The following is a 13,675-nucleotide window of genomic DNA, read 5'->3' on the forward strand; positions in this document are numbered from 1 at the left end:
ACGAGCCACAACTACTGAAGCCTGTGCGCCTAGAGCCCATGCTCCACAGCAAGAGAAGCCACTGCAATGAGAAGCCCACGCACCGCAATGAAGAGTAGCCCTTGCTTGCCACAGCTAGAGAAAGCCCGCACGCAGCAACTAACTCAAAGCAGCCATAAATAGATAAATAAAGTTATTTTTTTTTAAATAGCAGCTTACATTTCATTCTGATAAGGTGTGGATACCACAGGAGGGTTTTGAGCAGAGGGGGCATAATCTGACCTTTGTTTCAAAAGAGTCACTCCAACTGAGAATGGACTATAGGGGTAACAGTAGAAACCAGGAAGGCAGTTATGAGTTAATCACAGTAAGCCAGTGAAGGACCAGGATAGGAGTGGTGGAGGGGAGACAGGCAAGGTTAGGTTCATGCTGTACTTTGAAGGTGAAGCCAACAGGCTTTGCTGAAAGACTGGACATGTGGTAGGAGAGAAAGGAGACAAGGATAACTCCAAGAGCGGGGGACGTACTAGATGAATAATGCTAGTGTTTACTGAAAGAGGGAAGCCTGAAGCAAGAGAAGATCAGACAGAAGGAGAAAGAAATCAAGGATTCTCTTTCGGACATACTAGCTTAGAGAAGGTTGTTGGATCTGTAGGTGGAGATGAAGTTCAGAGTTGAGGTTAGGTTGCAAATGTGAGTCCAGCCTCTTTTGACATCTATATATCAAGCTAACCTTAGGTTTGAGTCTTGTTTATGTCTGAAGTTTAGTTCCTTTTTTTCTCTTCCCTTACCCTCACATCATTTTATTTCCCCTCAGGAGTAGACCTTCTGATTTCCCCTGTCCCCAGCCCACAAACCAATATTCCCAGGGTGCTGCATGTGAACTCAAGCACTTCTTCAGAAAAAAAACAAATTCCAAAAAAAAAAAAAAAAAGCAAATTCCTCTTCTCTAAAGTGTGTCTTGATTACTCCCTCATATGCCACTTACACAGTATGACCGAGAGCCTTCACATTTTGAGAAATGTGAAAGATTCTTTTGGGGAAAGTAGTTGCCTGTAGAATAAAGGCTGAACTTGTCAGGCTGGCATTTAAGTTTCTGAATAATCTCACCCTGTCTCACCTCTTCAAGGCTCCATGTGTTCAAATTCAAATCTCAGATCTGACCTCTGAACTTCAAGAGTTGGTCTAACCTTCACTCGGCGGGTACAGGCAGTTACTCCCAGACACTCAGGGAGAGCAGGTGGTCACAGCATAAAAGGAAGATCCACATGAACAGAAGCTCAGTCCCAGAGGGAAAGACCCTTAATTTTGAGGACAGAAATGGCCCTGGAAAGATGATCTCCTGTGTAGGGAGGAGCGATTCCACCACCCCCAGAGCTTCCATGCTCTTTTGTGATTCCATGCTCTTTTGTGATTCCATATCTCCAGAGCGATTCCACCACCCCCAGAGCTTCCATGCTCTTTTGTGAACATCTAGTATCTTGTTCCTGCAAAGAGGGGTGCCCTAAATTGCAGAAGAAGTATTTGGATCATTGGAAACAGGGCTCCCATCACGATCATCACTAATTAATAAATTGTTGTTCTTCTTATAGACAGATTAGTCTCATTTGCTGCACAGAACTATGGTTGAGCATGGTCCCTGCTGCCTGTCTACCTGGACTTGGAACCTACCCATCCTGGGTCTGTGATGTGGAAGAAGTGACTTGACTTTTCTGTAACTCAGTTTCTTTCTTTTTTTTTAACTTGTTCTTTATTTTACTTATTTATTTTTAAAATATTTATTTAATTTATGCATTTGGTTGTGTTGGGTCTTAGTTGCGGCATGTGGGCTCCTTAGTTGTGGCTCGCAGGCTCCTTAGTTGTGGCACGCAGACTCCTTAGTTGCAGCATGCAAACTCTTAGTGGTGGCATGCATGTGGGATCTAGCTCCCAGGCCAGGAATCAAACCCAGGCCCCCTGCATTGGGAACGAGGAGTCTTAACCACTGCGCCACCAGGGAAGCCTCTGTAACTGCGTTTCTACACCTGCAAATCTACTTCAGAGGGTTAGGGTGAAGAGCAAGTGACTTCATACACATAATGTGCTCAGAACCATGCTAAGCATGGAGCCACTGCTTAGTGAATGAGAGGTATTGTCATTACCATCCGTCCACCAGGACTGAGAATCTGATCATCTATGGGTTACGAAGAAAATGCAGTTGAAGGAATTGAGAAATGTTGACTTAGAAACTGGTTCGGCCATGGTGGCATCCTTGAGTGGTTCTGCCAGTGAAGGGCCACCTCTCCACGGCCCTCTCCTCTCAGACCCAATCCTGACCCCCATCCAGGCAGATCCACTGTCTTTCTTTGTTTCTCCCTGAAAAATACTTCTTCACTGGGGTAAAGTTAGCTATTGCTGAGTAAAAATTACTCCAAAACTTAGTGGCTTAAAACAATAAACATTGGGCTTCCCTGGTGGCGCAGTGGTTGAGAGTCTGCCTGCCGATGCAGGGGACACGGGTTCGTGCCCCGGTCTGGGAAGATCCCACATGCCGTGGAGTGGCTAGGCCCGTGAGCCATGGCCGCTGAGCCTGCACATCCGGAGCCTGTGCTCTGCAACGGGAGAGGCCACAACAGTGAGAGGCCCGCATACCGCAAAAAAAAAAACAAAAAAAACCAATAAACATTGACTATCTTGCAGGATCCAGAACCCGGCTCAGGCACACAGCTGTTGGTAGGAGGCCTCAACTCCTCACCAGAGACCCCTCTGCAGGGCCACCTCATGCTGTGGCAGCTGGCTTCCCCCAGGGTGGGTGATTCAGGACAGCAAGAGGGAGCCATGATGCCTTTTATGACTAGTTTCAGAAGTCACCTACTGTCACGTCTGCACATTCCATTTGCTAGAAGTAAATCTCTAAGTCCCACTCATGCCCGTGCAGTGAGGAACTGAGCTCCACCCTCTGAGGGGGAGATTGGCAAAGAATTGTAGACATCTTGTAAAACCGCAACCATCGGTGACTGACACTCAGAGCTAGTGAGTTATAACATTCAGGACAATATAGACTCCCTCCTCTTTAAACCTCTAACTGCTTTATAAGACCTTGGGCCATCCACCCAGATATTCACTAAAAACTCTGAGAACCCCAAAGCAGTGCTTTGTGGTCATAAAACTGAGCAGGGGGCTGCAGGGTCCTCCTGGGTACGAAAGCCTTTCTGTGTCCCGTTTCTTATCTGCAGGAAAAAGGCTTCAGTCTCCTATACCATCCCTGAGTTCCAAAGGGCAGATTCAAACAGTAATTAGGGAAGTGAGGGAATGTAGAAACAAGAGTGGATTTTGTTTGTTTGTTTCAAACCACTGAGATTTCAGTGCTGTTTTAATATAGGCAGACCCTAGCCTATCCCAATAGATGCAATTGTTAAGCAGAAAAGGCAAGTGCTAAGAAAGCTTTATTTCTTCTGTGTCCTTACATGAAAGAAGGGGGAGAAATATAATAGATATAGGTATTTGCTTACATTTTCAGAAAAACAGTGAAAGAATAAAACAAGAACAAAATTTTAAAAAATTATTAATAATGAAAGAGAGGAAAAAGAGTTAAGAGGATACGGATGGAAGGCTGACTTCTCTAATTATGTCTTAATATACAGTACTCATTTTTGAATCACGTAATTATCTTCCATATTTAAAATATAAATCAGGAGAGGGGTCCTTGTGGTGATGGAATTGTTCAGTATCTTGACTCTGATAAAATTATTTAGAGCTAAACACACACACACACACATACACACACACAAGTACAAGTAAAACTGGAAGAATCTGAGTAAGATCCATGGATTGTTTGAAGGCTGATATTCTGGTTGTGATATTATACTACAGTTGTACAAACGTTACCATTGGGGGAAACTGAGTTAAAGTATATGTATGATCTCTCTATGATTTCTTACCATGTGAAAAATAGCATTTCATCCCAAGAAAGTTTTAAATATTCAAAACACAAGAAGAAAACTTCAAAAACTCAATTGTCATGGAAAGCTTTAACTCATTACTCCTACACTATGACAACAGATGAAAAACATACTTAGATTTGACTAATTTTATTTTTATCCGTTCATCTATTTAGATAAATGGATATTTATGAAATAATAAAGGCAAAACTCTGATGAATGAATTGAACAAGGAAAAGAGGGTCAAATTTATAAATAAGTACAGAAATTGTTTCTTTTGAAGAAAGGATCCTAAAATAGAAACACATCTGTAAAATGGATTCAGTGTTGGTGATGTCACAGTGAGATGGATTTTCACATGTAAGCCTGGGGAATTGTAAATTATCATTCATTTAACTAATATTGTCTTAAGTATAAAATACAGAGATGAGTAGAGGGTGTGTTAACCCCAGTATTTTGACACTAAGGAGACTTTGAAAATTGAGAGTGTTCAGAGTGAACTCCATCAAATCCGTTTTACTCCTTGATCAATTTTCTGTAGAGCAGTGCTGTCCCACGGGCCTTTCTGAAATGATGGAAACGTTCTACATCTGCACCATTCAACATGGTAAACCTAGTGTTAGAAGGAAATCACCAGGTCTATTGTACTTACTACTCTTTGTATAAACTGGTATCATAACCATGGGAAAAGAAGTATTGTTACCTCCAAAAGTTACAGTGAGAATGTCTCATCACCTCAATTTCTGATGACGTTTGGTATTTGTGTTATTAAAAGAATGAACATTTGCAAAGTCATGTATGGCCAGGATCATGATCCAGGTAAACAGTTCTAGACCCACGTGTAACATTCGTTAGCTTTGTGATCCTGGGTGAGTCTAGGCTTGAATGTCCTGAGCTCCAAGTGAAGCCATTGGACACATCATTTCCTTTCAAGCTTGAACAAATTCTACTATAAATATCCATATGCCACCTGGGAAGCTGGCCAACATTTGTTCTATAGAATTAAAAGGTGCAGCTTTAAGATGTGCACACACCAACTCTGTGGAGGCCGTGAGGAGGAACCCAAGCTGGCCTCAGACTCCACCTCCCCACTGTGAGCTCCGGGCTGTGGATAAATGTGTGTCATTTTTTTTTTTTCTTTTTGTGGTACGCGGGCCTCTCACTGTTGTGGCCTCTCCCGCTGCGGAGCACAGGCTCCAGACGCGCAGGCTCAGCGGCCATGGCTCACGGGCCCAGCCGCTCCGCGGCATGTGGGATCTTCCCGGACCGGGGCACGAACCCGTGTCCCCTGCATCGGCAGGTGGACTCTCAACCACTGCGCCACCAGGGAAGCCCTCTATAATGTTATTTTAAAGATTATTTATAACGTATGTAAAATGTCTGGCATATAATAGATGTTCATTAAATGTCCCCCATCACAGTGAAGAAAATGGTTTTGAGTTTAATATAAAGACTGATAGTGTTTTCGAATGATGGCGTTAACTGGAAATAATAATTTTTTAAAAGACTTTGAGAATTTATCTTTCCTCTTGCTCATTTTTATCTCCTGACAACCACATCCGATGCTAGCTCAAAGTATATACTTAGATGTCCCTGGCCTTCATATTCTGGAAGATTGTATCAGCAGAAATAACCATTAAGCCTCTGGAATGACACATGACACATAACACCGGCCATTAAATCATCAATATATTGACCAAATGGAATTATTTGCTTCATCTAAGTCTAATGGCAGGAAAATGGGAAAAGCAAAATTATAGATTGGGCTGTTGTGAGGGCAGATTCAGAGACTCAGACTTCTAGGTATATTCCAGAAAAGTATGGAAATGAATCAGGCTTCTCAGATATCTTTTGGCTTCTTCAGCTACTCTGGTAAATAGGACGTGTCTGATGGAGGTGGAAGCTCCACTGGCTGACTAATAGGATACAGTCTCCTCTCCACTGCCAACATTTTCGGTCAAGGGCATTGAACTGACCCTTGCAATGAATGCATGGGATCCGTATGAGGAGAACCAGAGAATCTTAATTAAGGGTAGGAAATAAGATGAAATAAATATAGAAAATACCATGTTATGTAGAAAGACTAAATATGCCGAATTCATTAAATTTTAGGGTTAATATTATCCCAAGCAAAATCCCAATGAATACAATACTGGCCCAAATGATTCTAAAGTCTGTTCTGAAAAATAAATATAGAGCTAATTTTTTTTGAGGCAATAAAGAGTAAGGAGGAGATACCTCCTTTACCATGCAGGAAAATGCACTATAACGTGGCAGTAATTAAAATGGCATTGTTGTGGTTCACGAACAGAAATGGGAAGGAAGAGCCTGAGACAGACCCTACCATATGTAAGAATTTATAATGGAAAAGTGTGTAAATGTTAAATAGTATTCATCTTTTGTGCATCAAAGGATGTCATTCATAGAGTGAAAAGGAAATCCATGAGAAGATATCTGTAAACCATATATTTGATAAGGGGTTAATATCCAGAATATATAAAGAACTCCCACAATTCAACAACAACAACAAAATCAAACAACCTGATTCAAAATGGGCTAAGGACTTGAATAGACATTTCTCTAAAGATGAAATCAGTGATGTACCCGAGGGTAAAAAACAATCATTTTAGATTCTGTCCATATATCATGTATCAAAATTAATTCCAGATGTAGTAGAGCTTTGCATGTAAAAAGGAAAATCAAATCATAGGAAAGTTGAAGAAACGATTTTTGTTAATCTGACAACATAGAATAAGGTCATAAGCATAAAAATAAAACCTAAGAAAAGTTATCATACATGTGGCTACCAGCCTGGGGATTCAAAAGAGTTAAGCTGCAACTGTTGTTTCCTTTGCAAAACCAAGTTTTAGTTTCTCCCCATAAATACTACAACTACTCTCTACTTATTTTTTAATTTTATATTGGAGTATAGTTGACTTACAATGTTGTGTTAGTTTCAGGAATACAGCGAAGTGATTCAGTCATATATATATATATATATATATATATATATGTGTATATATATATATATATTCTTTTTCAGATTCTTTTCCCATGTAGGTTATTGCAGAGTATTGAGTAGAGTTCCCGTGCTATATAGTAGGTCCTTGTTGATTATCTATTTTTTATATAGTTCTACTCATTATTTTTAATGAGCAAAACCATTTGCTTGATACGAACTTGGTGCAACCTTGTCCCAGGTCTTCCTCCTGGTATAACCTTCAGATGTTAGGTTAGAGGGTGCATTCCTCTTTCTGAAGAGTGAGCCTTGCGCCCATCCTCTCACTTCATTAAAGACAGCTCCCTCTATCTGGCTGTCGGGTTGTCTTTCTTTCCATCATTTTGCCAACAGTCTCCTCTTTTACTGGATAATTCCCATGAGCATAAATACATGCTTGCTCTCTCAGTTTGCAAAACACACGCACACACACACACTCGCACGCACACACTGGCCCCTCCCTCCCCACCCCTCCTCCAGCTGTTGTCTCACTTCTCTACTCCCCTGCAGAGCATGACTGTTGGGAAGACCTGTCTAGGAACACAGCCTCCATATATCCTCAGTTCACCTGTCCTTCAGCCCACTCCTATCTGGCTTCTGCCACCAACACACAAATGAAATCGCTTTTGTCATGTCACAAACCAATTCCATTTGCCGCAATCGTTGGGCCCTTTTCAATCCTCATTCCAGGCACATTTGACAGAATGGATGGCTTCCTCTCCTCAATATGCTCTCCGCTCTTGGGATCTGTGGCAGGACAACATCTCCTGATTTCCCCCTCAGTTTATGGTTCTCTTCTCTCTCTTGAATACTTGCCCTGGATAATCCCATTCATTTCCATGGCTTTAAAAACATCCCATCTGAGGGAGTTCCCTGGTAGCCTTGTGGTTAGGATTCTGGGCTTTCACTGCCATGGCCCAGTTTCGATACCTGGTTGGGGAACTAAGATCCTGCAGAAAAATTCCATGTGCTGACTGTTTCTGACTTTACACACTCACATGTCCATCAGCTGCCCCTACATCTCAGCTTGGAGGTCCAATAGTATTTCAAAAAAAAACTTGTCAAAAATGGGCATCTTCAGTTTCCCCCATAACCTGCCTTCACCTCACACAGGCTTCCTAATCACATCTCCTGTGTTGCTCAGGCTAGGAACTTGGGAATCATCCTTGATTCATAATCAGAGTCACATCTATTCTGTTTCTGAAATACATCTCAACTTCCTCGCGTTTTCTCTACGTCCACTGCCACCATCCTGGTCTGTACTATATCATCTCTGACCTAGATTACTGCCCCAAGACGCATTCTTGCCCCTCCCTAATCATTCTCTTTGCATCCCTGCCTATGGCTCCAAACCAATTGCCTCAGGTCTCTGATATGTCATTGGGATAAAGTCAAGAGGGGTTGCTTTTGAATTCTATGTCCAATGAGAAGGGAAGAGAAAAATCAAGAATGACTAGGGTTTTGCTTGAGCAACTTTGCACGAGGCAATGACTGTTATCAAGGTGGGAAAGTTTGGGTCAGGTACAGGTTTGGCTGATGGGATGGGTTGGGGGGGTGATCAATAGTTTTTCCATGTGCTAATCTTGAAATGTCATTTAGCCAAGCAGGAGTGTGCTATAGTTGCAAAGAAATATTAGACAGGATAGATGTTTGTTGAATGAATAAGTGAACCAAACTAGGCTACCAGAGAAGCAAATTCTGGGGGAAAGATTTGGAAGAGTTGGTAAGGCTGTGAGGTAACATTCTAATGGAAATCCCTGGTATTATTTGGATATATGGGCCTGGAGAGCAATAGGAAAATTAGACCTGGAGGCTTAGAACTGAGGGTTATCTTAAGAATTTAAAGTAGGGAAAAGATAAGATGAAAGTGAAACTTCTAAAAAACTAAAATATTTTCTTTTCACATATTTTATTCAAAATAAAATTAGTTTTATTGAGTTTGATGGGGAAATGTTTAGTGTCATCCCTTTCTTTTACCCACTAGGAGCCAGTAGCTCTCCTCTCCCTCCACTCCAAGTGGTGACAACCAAAAATGTCACTAGACATTTCCCATCCCCGGGGTCGAGGAGAGAATCGCCCCTTGATGAGAACTACAGGATTACAGCAATGGCAATGAGAAAATCGGTACTTCGTTGTAGCCACTGAAATGTTAATATTAGAGAATACTGGAGAGATAACTACCAAGTAGTGGCATTCTGAGCTTTTACCCTGCAAAAAGCTCTTGGAAAGAATTTGATCATGAAGCAGGCTGCGTGACTGCGAGGGCGTGGGGTCGGGAAAGAGGGTGGAGGAGCGCTCCCACGCAGGAGAGCATCGCTGAAGGCCAGGGCAGAGGAGAGCAGCCAGCACCTGGGCTCAGCGTTGCAGGCAGCGCTGTCTCCCCGTGAAGCAATCCTGGCTGCTCTCCACACGCGGATGGCTTTGGTGGAAATAGGCATGTCCCAGCATTGCCGAACCCGATGGGTGTCGATCTCATTGGAGATGACTCAGTACAGTTCACCTGCTGCCCCCTAGCGAGGCGGCTCGGGATGCCTGGTAAGTCGTGGTACCTCCCGAACTGCGTGTCCAGGCTGAATGCCAAGCTGGCTCTGAGCGGGAATAACAGGGGTGGTGCTGTTTGCAGCAACCTGGATGGACCTGGGGATTGTGCTGGGTGGGGTGGGTCGGACAGAGATCGAGGTGGTGTCGCTTATGTGCGGAATCTAAAAGAAAGGTGACGGGGGTGAACTTATTTGCGAGGTGGAAACAGACAGAGAAGGAGCTTGTGGTCGTGGGGGTCGGGGTGGGAGTGGGGGGAGGGAGAGTTAGGGAGGTTGGGATTGACATGTACCACTGCTGTATTTAAAATAGATGACCGGCGGGGACCTGCTGTGTAGCTTGGGGAACTCTGCTCAGTATTATGTGACGCCTAGATGGGAGGAGAATTTGAAAGAGAATAGATACACCTATATGTATGACTGAATCATTTTGCTGTGCACCTGAAGCTGACACGGCATTGCTAATCAACTATGCGCCAATATAAAATAAAAAGTTTAAAAAAAACAAAAAACACACAAAAAACCAGGATCCAGGAGACCGGAACAGGTTGGCCTTCTAGCTTTCCTCCCGTCCTTGCTCCAAATAGCATCCTTAACAGTCACTAGCGACTTCCCAAACGTGGCGAAGGGGACGGCACAGGACGTCAATGGGACAGCGGGGGCGGGGGGGTTGGTGGTGACGGAAAGGCTCGATCACTACAAGTGCTTCCCAGGCGAAAAGTAGCCCGGCGAAAAGTGGGCTGGGGCAGCCGCTAGGGCACCAGGAACATGCTCTTCGGTCGCCCTCTGCTGTCGAGACGAGTGAGGACAGCTCCTGCAAGAGACACCGTTCTGTTCCGGAGGCACAAATTAAGATGCTAGGCACCGATAGGCCACGGGATGACATTGCTTCTTACCAGCTGCAGTGAAGACAGATCATCTATTTCAGTGTGTGTGCCAGGAAAAGAAACGCTAATCATAGACCGTAGAGTCCCAAAGCACAGATTTAGTGATATTGAGGGACTAATCCTGTCCCTGAAACATAACAACTGCATATGGGAGGATAGCAGTAGGGATAAGAATTAGTTCTCTGAGGAAAGTGTTAAAATGATCTCCATACCGGGGATGTATGCAAGGCCCCTACTCTTTGTACTTCTTTTGAGAGGAAATCTTGAGTTTAAGTCATACCACACGAATTATGAAAAAAATCATTCATATATTAAAAAGATTTATCACAACTTCTTTAAATAGAGGTCATTCTAAATACCTAAAATATTTTTGATTTACCAAAACTTACAAGGAATTTGTATATATACATATGTTTGTGTGTTTGTGTTGATCACATAAAGCAAAAATCCTCATGTATCTGCATGTTTCATCTGAGTTAAGGTTTTGAATAAAGGAATTTGAAGAGAGAGGAGACATGATTAGACCTGTTTTGCAAGGATTCTGGCTGCTGTGTTGGGAATAGACTACAGGAGATCAAGGTGGTGGCAGGGAGACCAGTTAGTGGGGTACTTTGGTTTTCTAGGCAAGATGATGGGGGCTGTGATCAGGGCGGTAGTGGTGCAGGTGGTGATGAATGGTCAGAATCTAAGTATATTTTAAATGTAGAACCAGTGGGATTTGTGGATGTGCTTACAGATTGGGTGAGAGAGAGAGACAGAGAGACATCAAAGTCAAGGATGACTGAGCAACTAAGAGAATGGACTTGCCATAAACCGAGACGGAGGAGATTGTGGTCGGGGTGGGAGGGCAGGGAATAGTGGGACCTGGAGAGAAAAGATTCTGAGTGTAGACACTGAGTGAAGACATCTGTTAGACATTTGACTGGAAGGCCAAGCATAGTAAGTCTCCTACATACGAACGAGTTCTGTTCTGAGAGCACGTTCGTAAGTCCAATTTGTTCCTAAGTCCAACAAACGTAGCCTAGGTACTCAGCTAACACAATTGGCTATATAGTAGTATACTGTAATAGGTTTATAATACTTTTCACACAAATAATACATAAAAAACAAACTAAAAATAAAGAAAACATTTTTAATCTTACAGTGCAGTACCTTGAAAAGTACAGCAGTGCAGCACAACAGCTGGCATCCAGGGACTGGCATCAAGTGAACAGGCGAGAAGAGTTACTGACTGGAGGAGGGAGAGGAGGTGGGAGATGGTAGAGCTGAAGGATCGTCAGTAATACGAGACGGAGGGCAAGCTGCGATTTCACTCACGCCTGACTCTGATGGAACGCGCTGATGCATCTTTGAAAGTTCGAAACTTGAAGGTTCGTATGTAGGGGGCTTACTGTACACAGTTGAATATGAATCTGGAGTTCAGGGGAGAGGCCTATGCCAGAAATTTGGCCCATCCCAAATTGGAAGGCGTCAAGATAGAGTTGCCGTTTAAAGCCATAACAGTGTATGAGACCCCCAAGAATGGAGCCTTGGGCACTCTCAAGAGGTTAGGGGGAAGAGAAGGAATCAGTAAGGGGGTCTGAGAGGAAGACTCAGTGAGGTGGGACAGAGTGGGCCCAAATGGGGATGGGGGGGTGATGCGTGCTGAGGAGGGCGTCACAAGCTCTGCTACACGTGGTTATGATTTCAACAAACTGAGGGGTGGGGTGTGTACCTCGCTGTGTTGGGAGGTGGGCACAAAGACTGGGACAGATCGTGAGGACACCAGAGCGGGTTTCATTAGGAGTCTGGTTTTGATCAGGGAGTTATACGATCAGAAGTGTTTCAGAAACCAGAGTGTGGCATTGAGAAGCATATACTCCATAGCGGTAGAGTAACAATTCTTTACTTTTCGCTTATACACTGTGCATTGCTTCATTAACTATAGTGATGTATTAATTTTGTAAGTGAAAAACTATTAAAATGAATGAGAAATATGAGAAGGCTGGAAACCAGTAATTGGAAAGTGCATTGTAACAGCTCGGAAAAGAGATGATTAGGGTTTGAAGGAGGACCCTGGCTAGGAGATGCAGTGAAGTCAGACGCTTAGATCTTCAGCATCTGGCAATCTGCTAGGAACTGGCTAAAGGAGACAGGAAGATGGAGGGGACTGTCACCAAGCTCAGAGGGGACATCACCTCCTGACCCACCTCTCCCAAACAAAACTTGGACCCCTCCTTCCAAAAGTAATCTGTCTCAACATCTTGATGACGCAGACAGGTAGGGATGAAGTTCATCTCTACTGTTCAGAACATGAACGAATCGGTTACGTAAATGATTTTATTCAAACTCATGTGTTTTCTTTTTCCTGAGAGTAAAAAAAAAAAATGGAGGTATTAAGTGATATAATCTGTTATAAAGATAACTTTGTGGGGACAACCTCTTCAAAAACAGTGATAGGCACTTTCCCTAATGACATGGCTTTCTGACATGAACCAGATATCTGGTTTTGCTAATTTGGGGATGCATTTGGTGTTTATCTGCCCATGAGTAGCAAACAGAAAAGTGGACCTGCCCACACATTCTCATTAGGTTCATCTGTGTGGCTTTCTGCTAAATCAGTGGACAATATGTTACCCAGACATACACTTGGCAATCTGTTAAGAGAGTCAACTGAGATGCTGAGTAGGCGGTGGAAGACTCAGGTGTGTACTTTTTAGCCTTAGCTTCCAAGTATACCTACCTGAAGTTTGACACTAGGCATTTCTAAGGCTTGTCAGAGTGAAAAATCAGTATCTGCAGAGGATTGCCTTAATAAGAATACGCAGACAATTCCTCCAGAATTTGTTTTTTTTTATGTGTGGGTGGAGCTAAGTCTTAAAGAGCTATTTACTGGGACTCCGGTACTTTGGAAGATTTAAGGATTTGCTCTCACTGAATTGCACTCCGATAGATCATCGATCTGTACTGTACCACATGACATTGATCATTTTACTTCTAGGAATGTTAACATGGATGACCCCATCAGAGTCCTCATGAAGTCCCAGGGGCAAAACTTACCCTAGGCCTCAATACCAGGATAGAGGTATACTTCTGGATTATGTCTTGTGGAGACTTATCAATGGACGTCCTTTTCAAGGCAAAGCAAGTTCAGGGTTGAATTCACTGCCTAATTCTTGTAAGTACTCAGGCTACTGTAGCATGCATTTTGTTTTGAATATATCCCTGGGCTTTATCTTATTTTACCCATTAATTTTCCATTCAACTGTAATTCTCTTACTTTGTGTTTTAATACGCTACCTCACTTTTATTATTTTTTTCAGCGAGGCAGGAAACAGCAAACCTTGGACTCAGGGTAGACACAGGAATGGGGGA

The sequence above is a fragment of the Pseudorca crassidens genome, chromosome 8 (genome assembly GCF_039906515.1).
Source record: "Pseudorca crassidens isolate mPseCra1 chromosome 8, mPseCra1.hap1, whole genome shotgun sequence".
Taxonomy (NCBI): domain Eukaryota; kingdom Metazoa; phylum Chordata; class Mammalia; order Artiodactyla; family Delphinidae; genus Pseudorca; species Pseudorca crassidens.